Genomic DNA, 17,066 nt, shown 5'->3' with positions numbered 1-17,066 from the left:
ATTTCAGGTCTTGCAGCACCCTACTGAATCAGGTGTGTTGGATTAGGTACGAAAAAAGTGCAGTGCTGAAGGGGTTCTGGAACAATGTTTGGGAACACTTCTGTAACCAAACTCCAATTTAACACATTTGAACTCCCAAATAAAAATCTTAAATTTAACAACAAATTCACCACAAACCTGGCTAACATATTGTTTTTACTGGAAGACAAAAAGTTAATTAAGTTTTTTCCTCAGTATGATGAGGTTTTACCAGGACTATTGAACATTTCTCCTTTTGTATCAGAAGACAGTCATGCAGATGTATAATTATATGAGGGTGAGTAAATGGTAAAATAATTTTATTAAAGCTAATAAGAGTACAGCTGAGAGAGAAAGTTGTCAAATGAGTAGAGGAAATAAACAGCAAGGAGAAAATATATTCAGATTTATTTTAAATTACTTTCAAAATGTAATCTAGCAACTGTGTTTTAAATTTCTAAAATATTACATTTTTAATATTAAAAATACTCAATTATAGTATATTTCTAATATAAATGTAATGCACTACATTGTCAGAATTGTCTTCAGTAAATGCAAGATGACATAATTACAAAAGCAAAGGGGGAAAAAAGATAGAATATTTACATTACCTTGTGGTTTGCTTAAGAATAATGCATTTGCAGGCTCCGATTGTATATTTACATCATTTTACATATGACATCAGTGCCACATGTCAGTCTTGTAAGGCTACCAGCAAATAAGTAACAGCATAAATGATCAAATTTGAGAAAGACAGCGTGCTTCCATTTTAACCATAATTATATACTTTTCATTAAAAATAAACAAATAAATCTAGTACCACATCAACAAAATAAATCCATGTTTAGGATCTATGGAATCCCCTAAATAGTGAGGAGGTACTAAATGAGAATGGAAGCAAAAAAGAAAGTAACACACGTTTAATCAGGTTTGTGCAATCTTACCCGCCTTTTACAAATAGATATGGTTTAGGCTGGAATGAAGACGGATTTCATTCCCCCACACCTTGCTGTTCTTAAGAAGGATCTACTTGGTTTTTGTTAGTCCTGGAACAAGATTTCTGACAACCAATCAGGTGTGAGGTCTAATGTTAGGCTTAGGCTTAGTACCAGGTTAGAGGCTTGTACACCATTGTTATCAATCTATAAATTCCCTTTAGTTAAAGGTTTAGGTTATGATTAGGGTTTGGGTTATAACTTGGCAGGATTGTCGTTCCAGGACCAACAAAACCTGCTGACCCAGAAACATGCTTGCCAACTCAAGATGTTGTCCTCAGCAAACAAAATGGTTTAAATGTCAGATAGGATCAAAGAAAGCAGCTTGACTTCATTCCCCACAACCACCCTTACAAACCACACAGACCATGAAAAGGTTTTAATGCCAAATAAGACTAAGTAGGATTAGGGCTGGAATGAAGATTGGCATTCCTTCAATAATCTAGATAGCACAGTATCTGCCTGAAACCAAACAGTCCTGTTTGATGATAAATGACAGCTGTAGATTAAACTGTCAATCCTGGATATTACATTGCATAATCAAAACAAAGCCAAAAAATCAACGGTCAGCATTAGACAGGAAATTAGAAATTTGAATTGCCCGATGAATACGATCTCTGCATCCATGCTGACTGAATCAGAAATGTTTTCTGCCATTTTATTTCAACATGCCCCAAATTGGAGTGAGTTGGAATTTCCTAATCTATGAATTGATAATTGTACTCCAGTTTTAACTGTTGTAAATGAGACAAGATTATGTAATGTAATTAGTTGGGCTAAACCCAGCTGTCACAGGACAAATCAAAGTCCAAAACACTCCAGTTTTAGTTCCAACAAAATGTTTCTGTTTTTTTTTTCATTTGCATGGCATTACTTTACAATGACAGATCTTAAAATGATCGTTACTTTATATGTAGTAGATAGGTGTCAGTTTGCATTGAAATTTTAGGTCTAAGATCAAAACTCTCAGTTATCTGTGATTGGTGAAACTAAGTGAAGCTGAAATATACACTTAAGCATTAAGATTCTATTGAAAAGCATAAGACAATATCCATGTTTATGATTGTGTTTATTATTCTTGGGAGGAAAAATACATTTAATAAGAGTTACGTGAGAATACACAGGAACATTCAGGGGTAATCATTCACTTTGGAGATGGATTACAGATTTTGTAAGGCAGATTTTCACCTGCTAAAAATCACCATGGAATAAAATGGACAATTCTTATTACTTTCTGGAATGTTATCTCTTTTTTTTATTCATTTAATTCAAAATATGTATTCAAAATAACTTCCGCTCCCCTTGAATGATATTTTCTTTGGTGACATGTTCAAAAGCAAAGATATTATTGTACAGTGTTACATGCTATGCTAAATGTTATTTAGAATCATATATAATGAGAAATGAAAAACCAGAAGAAAGCAAGGCACATGGAAAGCAAGAAACATCCACTGAAAATAGCATTTGATGTGGAGACAATGAGTCGCAGCGTGACATAATTCAGATCAGTGGATCCCGGAGCTTCTGCCTCAATAGTGAGTGTGACACCCATCCATGACTCTGTGTCTGAGGGTGCGATCAGTGTGACACTTCCTTGAGCACTTCCCCCGGTTCTCAGGGTCAGAGAGCTGGGGAAAGACACGCTGAAGTCCTGATCAGTCCGAGCTCTGATAGTGTAGTTGCTGCCTGTAGCATTAGAGGCCGCTGTAAAGTTGAGACTTAATGGGACTCCAGGCTGTATTATATTATGTGACTGAGCCTGTGAAGGAACAGTTATAGTAAATATATGTAAGAATCCACCTGCCAGCCCAAAACAACGGAATCCAGCGGCCTGGTCCAAGGTTTAATGCGTATTCGGTCTTTTACTTGCGCTTCTGAATTTATCAGGATTTAGTTAAAATTTTAGTCTAGCTCCGTGTTCAATCTGACTCCAGTTTCACGTGATCAGTTTTTAATTTGAAATATTGATTTGAAATACTGCCTAACTTTAATGATCACAAATATTAATTTAGATATTTGATTATTCCGCACTCAATACTTTCAATTATCCATTCACTGGGGACCCAATGTCTCTTTTAAGTCTCACGTTGGCCTTACGTGGATCTTACGATCACAAATTCGCCAGTCTGATGTTAGTCAGAGTTTTGCCTGCTGCCTAATGCTTGCTTATGACAAAAAGTGTAATTCACTTAGTCCTTTCCCGTACAACTTGCTAACATCAGCGATAGACAGAAATCAGAAGGTCTCCGATGACGTGCCTACTGCTCCTACCATTCATGAGCCTCCAGTTTGACATATCCATACTACGGGCTTTCTGGCTACAGAATCGCAAAAACTGATGTGCAACTATCCCTTAAATACTACCAGAACAAAAACAAAGAAATCTTTACATCAGTTGTAAACTTATGCAAACATAAAATACCTTTTGTTTGTTAGGTTCTGTGATCCAGGGTCACACCTGGCTGGAGATAGATAAACATTCTCACAGACCCCTCCTCAACACAACACAATTCTACAAAAGTTTTAAATCTTTCTCATAATATAAATGACTACTTTGAAATTGAAACCAATTTACCAATCGCACAATGACCTTTAAAATGACACCAAACATGAAAAGTTTACGATCATGAATCCTGAAGATATAGTAAATGTTTTATGTGAGCATAGCAACTTGAGTTCTTGGCATTTCTCTGTCAACTTTTAGTGACCTGGACCATGTGCCCAGGGGGGAAGGATGAGTGAAGGGACTGAAGAGCAAATGGTATTTCTTCCAGATCTTCCTATCTTGATCAAAGCCCATTGTTTCTGAGTGTTTGGCTTTACGAGGAGATCAAAGCCCAGTGTTTTGTGGCATGGAATTTGCATTGTTGAGAGTTCCTGAGTGTTTGGCTTCCCAAAGAATTGATTTCATAAGGAAATAATTTCACGAGGAGATCAAAGCCCAGTGTTTTGTGGCATGGCATTTGCATTGCGAGAGTTCCTGAGTGTTTGGCTTCACAAAGAATTTATTTCATAAGGATATAATTTCACTCCTTTCATATATGTTATTTGTCGAATACAGTAAAAGTTTATATGTTTTGTTTTTTTTGTACAAAACTGTGATGTAAAATTAAGCACATTTAGTTTAATAATGGTTGTAAATTATAGTTATTTGTGTTTGAGAACCCAGCTTTTTGACATATATTTCTCACCCTAATGGTTATTCTAGATCCTTTATGTTGGGTGTGTGACTGCCTCTGGAATCGACTAGCCGACGACGAGTCATTCAACAGCCCTTTGACCTGCACCACAAACACCCCCTCTGGGATTCTGTCTATGTTGACCAGGAAGTCTGTTGCACCGACAGATTTGATCGTTCCACTCACAACACTCACAACAAGATCCTGAAGCTTCAACTAGAAGCACATCAGTCACTGTGACTGAATCTTATAGCAGTGTTTGTGAGGGGGAAAAAATAAAAACTTGAATTTGTGTAGATTTAATCTAGTAAAAATATATTTGAGGAAGATAGCAATATTATACCAATAAAAGGGCGGGTGAAACTCTGCCCCTACGAGTCTTCGTGACCTCCCTTAAATATCTCCACAAAGTTAAAGTGGATGTCCACAGAACTCTGACCTGTATTCACAATTGAAGGAATATAGAGATGCAAATACAGCATGCATTGACTTTGCTTTGGCAAACTGAGAGTCAAAATAATTTATAATAATTGACAGCATGACAGTTTACGCTGTATTTTGTCATTGTAGCCTATAGAATGTTCCATTCAGTTTACATGGCAGGCAAACTTTAAAAACTGTAACAAAATCTTGCTGGTAAACTGTCAATGTCATGCTTTTATTGCAAAAAACATTTAACGTTAATGGGATTAACAGTTATTTTGTTTACAATATATTAATGAACTTCTGGAAACGACATTGTTTTGCAAGCATGGACTTTCAATGGATGGTCAAAACTGATGAAAGAATATAAAAAATATGTTAATTTGTGTTCTGAAGATGAACTAAAGTCTTATAGGTTTAGAACAACATACAGGCGAGTAATAGAAGACCATTTAAATTCTTAGGTGAACTATCCCTATAAGTTGAAATGACTAATCAAAAAAGCTGGTCGGTTCCAAAAAAATATATAAAATAAAATAAAAATAATAATAATAGCAAGTCACATGCAGAAATAAAATGTAATGTAATTTAAGGGTGTAGGGGAGTTTATACTGATCTTCCATTCCCCTGTCTGTTTGGCAGAGTTGAGTTTTACTCTCCTTGAATTCCCAACAGTCAGGATGCTGCCCAGAGGACCATTTGCCATTGAACCTGGCTGAGACACACCTGAAGGTGGGGGGACAAAACATTACATTAACATTACATAAAAAATTTAATTACAGTTTTGGGTGGCGACAATCGAAGTAACTGGTTACCAACAGGGTGGAACCAGCAGAGAGGGGACCATGATGAGGCAGATGGAGGAGATGACCATGGCAGAGCTTGTGGAACTGGGGACCACCACAGTGGAGCCAGCAGAGCAGATGACCACGGGAGTGCTGGCTGAGCAGGTGGTGACCACTAGGGCAGAGCTGGATCCCTCCCGAGCAGAACGATTATATCAACAACCACGGTGGATCCAGCAAAACCATGGCAGCTGGGAAAAGCCATGGCCCGGAGTCTTCATTGGAAACTGCGGAAAATCAAAGATAGCCCACTTGGGAGCTCTGGGAGCACTAGACTTGGGCCACCGGACTTGGGACCCTCCTTCTCCTCACCCACTGTAAATGAGGATCTGCATGATGACAGAACTCACTCCGAGTAATTGCAAAAAGTTTCCTCAAAGACCATCCCTAGGCAGGTGCACTTTCATTTGCGCATTAAGTCCCACAAGATAGAAGATGCACAAGGAGTCATCTGGGTAATTTACCACAGGAGCTAGATGTAAAAACTCATGGGTGTGGTCCTCAAGGGAATAGTTCCCCTGGATGAGGAGGAGAATTTCACAGCTAGATCCATTTTGGGTCTGTTCTTCTGTCATGGGTGTGGTTACAGTTTATTGCATTTATCGAACAAAAACCAAACACCCACGAGCTTGGAATCACAAGGAAATAAAGGAGTACACCCAGGGCCGGATTTATCTCTTTTCGTGACATAGGCAAAACTAATTTTTGGGCCCCCCCTTCCCTATTAGGTAATATATAATATTATCACCCCAGCAAACAAAAAACAGTTACATTGTTTTCTATCACAATAAGTGCTTGCATTCAGTCAATAAAGATTGATTGAAGTTCTTAATTTGTTTGAGAACAGAGAACGGCATCGTAGCCACATTACCACTTCGGGAGTGCATTATTTCTCAATAATTTTACCGGCCTGGAGTCACGACCACACCTCAAGACATTGATTTAGCCTATTTCAAGACATTTGTCATGTTTCCGTTCTGAAATCTCGTGTGTGTTGAACTAATTTCTTACGCACCTCTTAAACCTTCCTTTGCAAACTCCAAAACGTCATTTTAGAGCCATTGATATGCAGGCAAATGCAGTTATTAATGCAGTCTAATGTAGTTATGAGAGAGAGAGTGATTAAGCGTGTGAATACCTGCGTCTGTGCGTCTCTCAACAGTGTTCAGCAGCAGCATCTACTTATAGCGAATCTTTAAGTTGAACTGCTTCAAGAACCTCAATACTGAGACGAGGAGATCAAAGCCCAGTGTTTTGTGGCATGGCATTTGCATTGCGAGAGTTCCTGAGTGTTTGGCTTCACAAAGAATTTATTTCATAAGGATATAATTTCACTCCTTTCATATATGTTATTTGTCGAATACAGTAAAAGTTTATATGTTTTGTTTTTTTTGTACAAAACTGTGATGTAAAATTAAGCACATTTAGTTTAATAATGGTTGTAAATTATAGTTATTTGTGTTTGAGAACCCAGCTTTTTGACATATATTTCTCACCCTAATGGTTATTCTAGATCCTTTATGTTGGGTGTGTGACTGCCTCTGGAATCGACTAGCCGACGACGAGTCATTCAACAGCCCTTTGACCTGCACCACAAACACCCCCTCTGGGATTCTGTCTATGTTGACCAGGAAGTCTGTTGCACCGACAGATTTGATCGTTCCACTCACAACACTCACAACAAGATCCTGAAGCTTCAACTAGAAGCACATCAGTCACTGTGACTGAATCTTATAGCAGTGTTTGTGAGGGGGAAAAAATAAAAACTTGAATTTGTGTAGATTTAATCTAGTAAAAATATATTTGAGGAAGATAGCAATATTATACCAATAAAAGGGCGGGTGAAACTCTGCCCCTACGAGTCTTCGTGACCTCCCTTAAATATCTCCACAAAGTTAAAGTGGATGTCCACAGAACTCTGACCTGTATTCACAATTGAAGGAATATAGAGATGCAAATACAGCATGCATTGACTTTGCTTTGGCAAACTGAGAGTCAAAATAATTTATAATAATTGACAGCATGACAGTTTACGCTGTATTTTGTCATTGTAGCCTATAGAATGTTCCATTCAGTTTACATGGCAGGCAAACTTTAAAAACTGTAACAAAATCTTGCTGGTAAACTGTCAATGTCATGCTTTTATTGCAAAAAACATTTAACGTTAATGGGATTAACAGTTATTTTGTTTACAATATATTAATGAACTTCTGGAAACGACATTGTTTTGCAAGCATGGACTTTCAATGGATGGTCAAAACTGATGAAAGAATATAAAAAATATGTTAATTTGTGTTCTGAAGATGAACTAAAGTCTTATAGGTTTAGAACAACATACAGGCGAGTAATAGAAGACCATTTAAATTCTTAGGTGAACTATCCCTATAAGTTGAAATGACTAATCAAAAAAGCTGGTCGGTTCCAAAAAAATATATAAAATAAAATAAAAATAATAATAATAGCAAGTCACATGCAGAAATAAAATGTAATGTAATTTAAGGGTGTAGGGGAGTTTATACTGATCTTCCATTCCCCTGTCTGTTTGGCAGAGTTGAGTTTTACTCTCCTTGAATTCCCAACAGTCAGGATGCTGCCCAGAGGACCATTTGCCATTGAACCTGGCTGAGACACACCTGAAGGTGGGGGGACAAAACATTACATTAACATTACATAAAAAATTTAATTACAGTTTTGGGTGGCGACAATCGAAGTAACTGGTTACCAACAGGGTGGAACCAGCAGAGAGGGGACCATGATGAGGCAGATGGAGGAGATGACCATGGCAGAGCTTGTGGAACTGGGGACCACCACAGTGGAGCCAGCAGAGCAGATGACCACGGGAGTGCTGGCTGAGCAGGTGGTGACCACTAGGGCAGAGCTGGATCCCTCCCGAGCAGAACGATTATATCAACAACCACGGTGGATCCAGCAAAACCATGGCAGCTGGGAAAAGCCATGGCCCGGAGTCTTCATTGGAAACTGCGGAAAATCAAAGATAGCCCACTTGGGAGCTCTGGGAGCACTAGACTTGGGCCACCGGACTTGGGACCCTCCTTCTCCTCACCCACTGTAAATGAGGATCTGCATGATGACAGAACTCACTCCGAGTAATTGCAAAAAGTTTCCTCAAAGACCATCCCTAGGCAGGTGCACTTTCATTTGCGCATTAAGTCCCACAAGATAGAAGATGCACAAGGAGTCATCTGGGTAATTTACCACAGGAGCTAGATGTAAAAACTCATGGGTGTGGTCCTCAAGGGAATAGTTCCCCTGGATGAGGAGGAGAATTTCACAGCTAGATCCATTTTGGGTCTGTTCTTCTGTCATGGGTGTGGTTACAGTTTATTGCATTTATCGAACAAAAACCAAACACCCACGAGCTTGGAATCACAAGGAAATAAAGGAGTACACCCAGGGCCGGATTTATCTCTTTTCGTGACATAGGCAAAACTAATTTTTGGGCCCCCCCTTCCCTATTAGGTAATATATAATATTATCACCCCAGCAAACAAAAAACAGTTACATTGTTTTCTATCACAATAAGTGCTTGCATTCAGTCAATAAAGATTGATTGAAGTTCTTAATTTGTTTGAGAACAGAGAACGGCATCGTAGCCACATTACCACTTCGGGAGTGCATTATTTCTCAATAATTTTACCGGCCTGGAGTCACGACCACACCTCAAGACATTGATTTAGCCTATTTCAAGACATTTGTCATGTTTCCGTTCTGAAATCTCGTGTGTGTTGAACTAATTTCTTACGCACCTCTTAAACCTTCCTTTGCAAACTCCAAAACGTCATTTTAGAGCCATTGATATGCAGGCAAATGCAGTTATTAATGCAGTCTAATGTAGTTATGAGAGAGAGAGTGATTAAGCGTGTGAATACCTGCGTCTGTGCGTCTCTCAACAGTGTTCAGCAGCAGCATCTACTTATAGCGAATCTTTAAGTTGAACTGCTTCAAGAACCTCAATACTGAGAAATGTCATGTAGCTTTTCAGCTGCGAAACTATTTTACTGATAAATTTGCGCAGCGCTAAGAACAAGTTTCTGTCTGCATCTCCGTGTGTCTGCACTGTGTGTGTCTGTGAGAGAGAACGTGATTTCCGTGCATAAAAAGGTGGAAAACATGGAAATAGTTGTAATTTTTTACCCTATTGCTTGTTATATTTATTTGCTCAATGTCTTCTGGGGTTTTGGTTCTTTTACTGTTGTAGACAGCCCATATATAACAAAAAATATTATATATCTCTTCGTTGTGTTTGGGCCCCCCTGGACGAGCGAGCATAGGCACGTGCCTAGAGTGCCTATTAACAATAAATCAACAACAATGTTAAGACAGGAATGGACAGCTATATTAAGATAATGAGAGCTGAACAAGGCAACTAAAGAAACAGGAACTCAATACAGAATATTTGAACATACAACTAACAGTCCAAAAAACAGAAAAACACAAACAAAACGTGACAGACACAACCTGAATCACACTGTTTATCTGTTACACAAGTATGAGCGACCTGGATGATTAAGCACAGAAAAACTGGTTTATTAAGCATTCTGGTCAGAGATATGCTAGCTCACCTGTAGGGCTGTAGAGGGTAAAGACTAGAGGATCTCCATTGAGATACACTATCACACTGGACAGAGTTGGATCCAACACAAATGAAAAGTTTTCTGCCTTGGATGAATTTCTCTTTATCTGAAGAACAGTCACCTTCAAGAAACACATTTGGGAAACAATTATTTCCAAGAACAGCACAAACCAGTAACAAAGCATTTAGCTTAGGATAAGATTGGTTGTATAATGCAAATTTATACTTACAGTACATTATAAAAGACATCTATTTATAATAGTGATGATAGGAGTTGATATATTGAGCTCAAAGCATTGTTAGAACTTACCAGGTCAGCAATGATTACATCCTTAATGACTGAAGTGACCTGAGACAATGTAGTGTTTGTGATCTCCATGGTCTGTCCACCAAAAACATGGGCCAGGTCTCTGTACAACTGTATGTCTGACAGAGACATTAATCTTGTTGGCAAGACATCCTTTTCACTAGGCAATGAGAAGGAGCTTGTAAGCAGGAAGTTGACCTGGATGGTGGGAGGAAGAGAGAAAATTGTTAAAATATTCACAGAGCTGCATAGGTAGATTACTTACAAGTTGTAGTCCATTACTGATTCCAAATTACATGACAAAACTGTAGTCATTAACGTAATCCATTACATTAGACATTTTAGGTAATATAATCAGACTAATTTTAGATTACTTTTAGATTACCACATCCATCACATTGATTTAAATAGGAGAATCTTGTACTAAAATACAAAGAGAAAGAAAAAATATTCCATTTGTTATTAACAACATGAAGTGCATTAATCATTATATAATGATTTCCCAAACTGGGTTTTGTGAAGGAACTACCTGGCGTTTGAGTTTAATGGAAAAAAAGGTCCAAATAATCAATTATGAATAATTTATTGCTGTTGTGTGAATAATATGCAATCATGTAATCAATAAAAAAGTAACTGTAGTCTGATTACGAGTATCTGAAAATGAAATATAATCTAATTACAAGTAATTAATTTTTTGGTAACACTTTATTTTAAGGTGTCCTTGTTATACATGTTACATGTACAGTACTAACTATTATAATAACAATAATTTATGCATAATTACATGCAAGTAGCCCTAAGCCAAACCCTTATTCTAACCCTAACCATATAGTAAGTACATGTCGTTAATTAATATTACTCAGTACTTAAATGTATAATTACACTGGAAAAAGAACACCTTAAAATAAAGTGTAACAAATGTTTTAAATCTGAGTACATAATCCAGATTACATGTAATCAGTTACTACCCAGCACTGAATGTACACTTTACAATAAGGTTCAATCTGCTAACATTAGTTAATGCATTATGAATCATGAACTAGCAATTAACCATTTTTACAGCATTTCTTAATCATGATTTGTGCATGTTTTAAGTATTATTGTTCGGTGTTGATTTATGATACCTAATGCATTAAATAATGTTAACTAAAATGAAATCTGTTTGTAGATAATAAGACGTGTTACCTAACTGAAGTAACAAATCAAGCAAATCAAGCAGACACTCACTGTTGACTTGGTGCTTTCCATCATGGCCTCAACTGTGCTTTTTAATTCTGAGTCCTTTGCTGCAGCATCAGTGAAAACAAAAATGTCTGATGATGGAGGAGCTTGTGTCAGTGTCAACTATATCCATGAAACAACAAAACAGAACAAAAACAAACTTTTGAGATTATAATCATAACTATCATTATATAAAAGAACACACACACACACACACACACACACACCAGGAGTGATGACAGGCACATATCTGAGAAGTTTCCACCATCAGATGCTAAAAGGGAATTAATATATTCTTTGAATGTGTCTGCATTTCCAGTCCGCATTAGAGGTCCAGAATCTGTCATCAGATACACACATTACAGAGACCAAGAACAGTGCATTTTAAACATAAAATGTGCCTGGTCCATGTATCTCACATATATAAAATTCTGACCTACAATCTGAATGTCACAGCAGAAATCGAGACTCATCAAAACAGGCAATGTTTTTCCAATCTTGGAGGAATTTTGGTGAGCCCACTGTATCTTCACTTTTTCTGTTCTCAACTGAACTGAACTGTTGCCTATCTATGAGTTTGAATCAGTCTGTTGAGTCTCCTCTCACCTGCTGCGTAGCACCAACAACCATTCCATATTCATAGTCACCAAACTATTCATAGCATCAAACTATGAAGGAAAACCAATTTAACCAGCAGTGGCCCTGAAACAATTTGAAATGTGTTATATTTTAAGCACAATAGATGTACCCTGGTCATTAAGTGTGACTAGAGCATATTCTGAAGGTTCCTCTGATGTTCCTCTCCTGCTGTCTATGACACTAAAGCACACCCTCTTGAACACTTCAATGTAATTAGACAAACTGCCTGTGGTGTCAAACACAAAAGCCAGAACTGAAGCCTGAGTGAGGCCCATCAATCTAAAAAGAGAGAGAGGGGGAATGAAAAATTAAACAGTTAGCTCTATTTCCTTTTATTGAATGAAAAATGTACAGTATGGAAATTTTTTCTAAACAAAAAACATTTGTGTTCCTCGAAAGAATCAAAATCATACAGGTTTTGAAACATCATACCGAAGAAAGGCTACATTGCCTGTGGCCAGTCGGATGTCTTCCAGCAGTTCCATAGTAGCTCTGCTGGCCATTTCAGCAGCACGCTTATGAAGGAAACCATGACTTGACCTGATGTCATCCTTATTGATGCCTCCAGTGGGTTCTCTTGAACTAGTCCTGTCAAAAAAGCCGCCGTGGTTACATTTGCCTGACAGACACAATTTTCATGGAAATGTTGTTGAAAAAAAGTGTTTAGAGTGTCAGCTTTGGCCTGAGTGATAGTGTCTTCCATCGCCGGTGGCAGATCACTTAGGTCTGCCGTGTCCCATCCAGGAGCCACACATGGGGGTTCTAGTCATCTGGACGCAGGTGCCAATGGTGCCTAGCCCCTGAGAAAGGAGGTCCTTCCGCACGATTGAGCTCCCCCGGAATGTGGACAGTGGCAGTGGCAGTGACTTGAGACACATCTGACTCCAGAGGAGGACATGGTGGGCAAGTTGTGACATGCGACGTGATTGTAGACAACCCTGCTGGTCAATGTATGAAACGGTCGCACTGCTGTCTGTGCAGACCAACATGTGCTTGCTAAGCAGCAGCGGCCGGAACCGCCACAAGGCTAGTAGCACTGTCAGCAACTCTAGGCAGTTGATGTGCCAAAGCAGTCGAGCCCCTGTCCAGAGGCCCAAGGCTGCCTGCCTGTTGCATGTAACGCCGAGACACTTGTTCTAAGGGCACTCTGGTTCGCAGAAAGACAAGGTCTGTCCAGGGGTTGAATGAACGGCGACACATCGGTGTGATTGTCACGCGAAGTGTACCACGGCGCCATGCCCATTTCGGGACTCAGGCCATCAACTCCGGATACGATTCGGCGGTGGCAACTTCTTCCTCAGAGGATGATAGCCCATCCCCCGATGCTGCTATCGACATCTGATCCTCAGGCAGTGCACTGAATGAAATGCTGGGGCCACCGTGAAGCAGGCCAGCAGAATCATCCGGGAGCCGCACAGGACAAGCACTGCAGGAAGAGTAAGAGGTCTAGCAGAGAGGCTCTTACTGTAACCCTCAGATCTCCCAGAGCACTAGCCGGTGGTCTTCTGCTTGTGGTAGAGAAACCAGAACGGGTAGTGACAGAGGGATAGAAACGTGATCGCAGCGTTGCCATGTTCATGTGTTCGCAGTGCGATGGCATGAACCATTCGCGAACGTGTCTTCAGCGTGCTGTATCAGATATTGTCTTACTATAGGGAGATGAGAGAGTCTGTATTACTTACTATTGGAGAAAGCGTAAAGATAACTTGAATCACGTGTGCTTTACCAATCACATTACAGCCTTGACGTCGTTGAATTTCAGTCAGAGTTGTACAACACTCAGTCGCCGTTTACGGATACCATAGGAATGAGAATTGCCGTAAGCTGAATCCCACCTGTCGCAAAAAGTAATTGGCTTCTCTTATAAAACAGCATTTTGTTCATGGTAATCTCTAAAAATAGTTCAATCCAAAAGTTTTTTTTTGTGTAAAACATGTTGAAGATAAGCAGATAGGCTGTCGATTATTAAATAATAAGCTGTTTCCTCTAAAAAGCGTATTATTCAGCGAAATGAAGCCTCTCCTCCATTGTGTAAGAAAAAGGTGAAGACGACGATGAAGATCTCGATGAAGATGTTTATTGCAGCATAGCAGTGACAAAGTACATGTAGTACCTTGGGTTCAATGGAGTCAGAATGAACCCCGAGCATCCTACGCTCAAACATTTTATACTCTATTACGTTCATCTTCCCGTTAGACATATAATTTCTTACAATTGACATCCATTAAAAAGAAAACGGCCTCTGGTCTCCTTTCCCACATACTGCCAAAGCAGAAGTGTTAGCATTAGCTGTTACATTTTTTTGCCTAAATGTTGCAGGCTTGCCTTCTAGTGGCTATGGCTGTATGCCCAGACACGGAAGACAACGCTCGTGGCCGTCATCAGAGGACAGGAAATGACCGCAACCAAGAGGACATGGACAGCGTGGCATCTTTTAGAAAAACTGCTCTTTTAGTTGAAGCGCCCAGGGGAATCGCTTAAAGGGACACCGCTCTTCACTCCGTACCGCCAACCAGAACAGCTCTCAGACACACAACAGATGAAAGGCTTTGTGGATTATAACAGCTTTCATACAACCACTTGGCTCCGAAGCAAAAATCTGAATGAGTGGATGCACCGGGGAACAGCTCAGCATGCAAAATCCACTAGGCACATTTCATTGGCATTTTCTCTTAAAATCAGAGATGATTGGGGTTCCCAAGTAAACCCCTATGTCATCACGACATAACTCGTAGTGAACGACAGATAGGGAAAGTAAAGTAAGATGACATATCATATTTGACCTGAAAACCAAAACACCTATCAGTGCTAAAACATGAGATACTAAGCTTTCTTACCTGCAGGTTTGGTTGAGGAAAACAAGCGGAAATATCAGGATGTTAATATCTTCTGCTGCAGTACCTCTGGGATAATGTTGTCACTGGAGTCTTCTCCAACACAGCTTTTACATGTTTTTGTTTTGGGACCTACAGACATCCATTCATCCATATATATGGTACAGAAAGTGGTAAATTTACACAATATTTAAAGTGTGACACATTTTTTATTTGGCATAGGTGAGCAATAGTAAATAAATGAAGTGAATGAGGAACTTAATTTTGAGATGAATACAAAAAATAACTTCAGAAAAGACTACAGTACCTGCAAGATTGTCGAGAGGACGTTCAGGTTTGCTCAGGGTGCTGAAAGGAGCAGTGCTTCCCAGTTCCACCCAGTTACTGTGGCTATAGAAATCCTGCACACATAACACGTTTGTTACATCGTTCTTAATAGAAAAAAAATTCTCAGTTCAGTTCACAGTCCCGGTATGGTCGCCAGAACTAACATACCTGTAAAGTATGACATACGGCCCCAAGACTGGAGCGGGCAGACAAATAGTTTCCCTTTTTGATGCTGGCTTTCACAGCAGATATGCCCTGTGTGGTGAGGTCCCGTCCATTTTTTAAATCTTCATTATCAAAATGATGAGCAGTACTTAACTGATTTCCATCCACAGCTGCATTGCTAAGGGAAGTCTGAATAATATAGCTAGATTAAAAGTGGATAGTTTTAATAGATGAGAATATGAACTGTAAAGGACTGCCAATTTGTTCAACCGAATATATGAAGTCTGCATTGCATTGCGTTGCATTGACCCTTTTGTACGGAGCAGCTAAAGGACTTTTATTTTGAAATGAACTTAACGCAAATCGGACTGTATAAATCGCGACCCATTTCCGCCCATTTGGGTATGTGTGTGTGTGCACGCTTTGTGAAGGACGCAGCCTGCAGTTTGTGGCGTGTTTCTCTTTCTTTTATTGTACTTGTGCATCTCACTGAAAAGGGTAATAAGGTAAATGATTTTGTACATTGTATGATGCGTAATGTAATGTTCGGTTTCGTATTTGGTCTATGTATTGTTTGTTTTTGTTTTGTCTGTTCGTAGTTCTTACGGTGTCTACTTGAATGTCAACGGATTAAACATTTACGGAAACATCAGTTAAGGAGCATTGCCCATCATTTCCGTGGGGTAGCAACAGTAAGAACTTAACCATTCTTCGTCGAAGCCTGCTGCATTGATGACTGGTGTCCACGCTGACGGGTCTTTAAGGAGTGAGCATTCACGGGCAGCGGATCGATTTCTGATGGTCAAATGAGGTTCGTGTATGGATAATTTGATGTTTGCCTCAAGGAGCAACCAGAAACTCGACGTGGAATCTTGTCTACGATTGCATCATTGTATGACCCATTAGGTTTTTTAGCTCCATTCATCCTTTGTGGAAAGAAGATACTTCAGGAAGTATGTAGAAAGGGTGCAGGTTGGGATGACACACTGAGTTATGAGTTGCAGCCAAGGTGGGAGTGCTGGAAAAGGGATCTGAACAACTTGAAGAAAGTTACTCTTCTCCGCACATATGTTCCTTTTGCGTTTGGAAGGGTGAAAGAAGTGGAGCTGCATAATTTTTCGGATGCTAGTTCTAGTGGGTACGGGCAGTGCTCATATCTGAGATTAAAAAATGAAAGCGAAGATGTTCATGTTGCTCTTGTAATGGCAAAGTCTCGTGTGTCCCCGATAAAGATTACAACTATTCCGAGGTTGGAGTTAACCGCTGCAGTTGTTTCAGTAAGTGTCAGTAGAATCCTTAAAGAAGAGCTTCGATATACTGGCATTACCGAATTTTTCTGGACCGACTCTAAGGTTGTTCTGGGATATATCAATAATGAGGCCAGACGATTCCACACGTTTGTTGCTAACAGAGTACAAAAGATTCATTTAAGCACTGTGCCGCAGCAATGGAGATATGTTCCAACAAAAGACAATCCTGCGGATCATGTCTCAAGAGGTCTCACCGTGGATGAACTGAT

At 39.4% G+C, this 17,066-nt stretch overlaps 1 pseudogene; it reads right to left on the bottom strand.

The window, feature by feature from the left end:
- Window positions 1–2,400: 2,400 nt before the first annotated feature.
- The window catches only part of LOC107552085 (von Willebrand factor A domain-containing protein 7-like), a 19,546-nt pseudogene continuing 4,880 nt past the window's right edge, over window positions 2,401–17,066 (bottom strand).

The sequence above is a fragment of the Sinocyclocheilus grahami genome, unplaced genomic scaffold, assembly GCF_001515645.1.
Source record: "Sinocyclocheilus grahami isolate Dianchi unplaced genomic scaffold, SAMN03320097.WGS_v1.1 scaffold17.1, whole genome shotgun sequence".
In the NCBI taxonomy this organism is placed as follows: Eukaryota; Metazoa; Chordata; class Actinopteri; order Cypriniformes; family Cyprinidae; genus Sinocyclocheilus; species Sinocyclocheilus grahami.
Note: the sequence above shows the minus strand (reverse complement) of the source record. Positions and strands in the feature narration are given on the sequence as shown.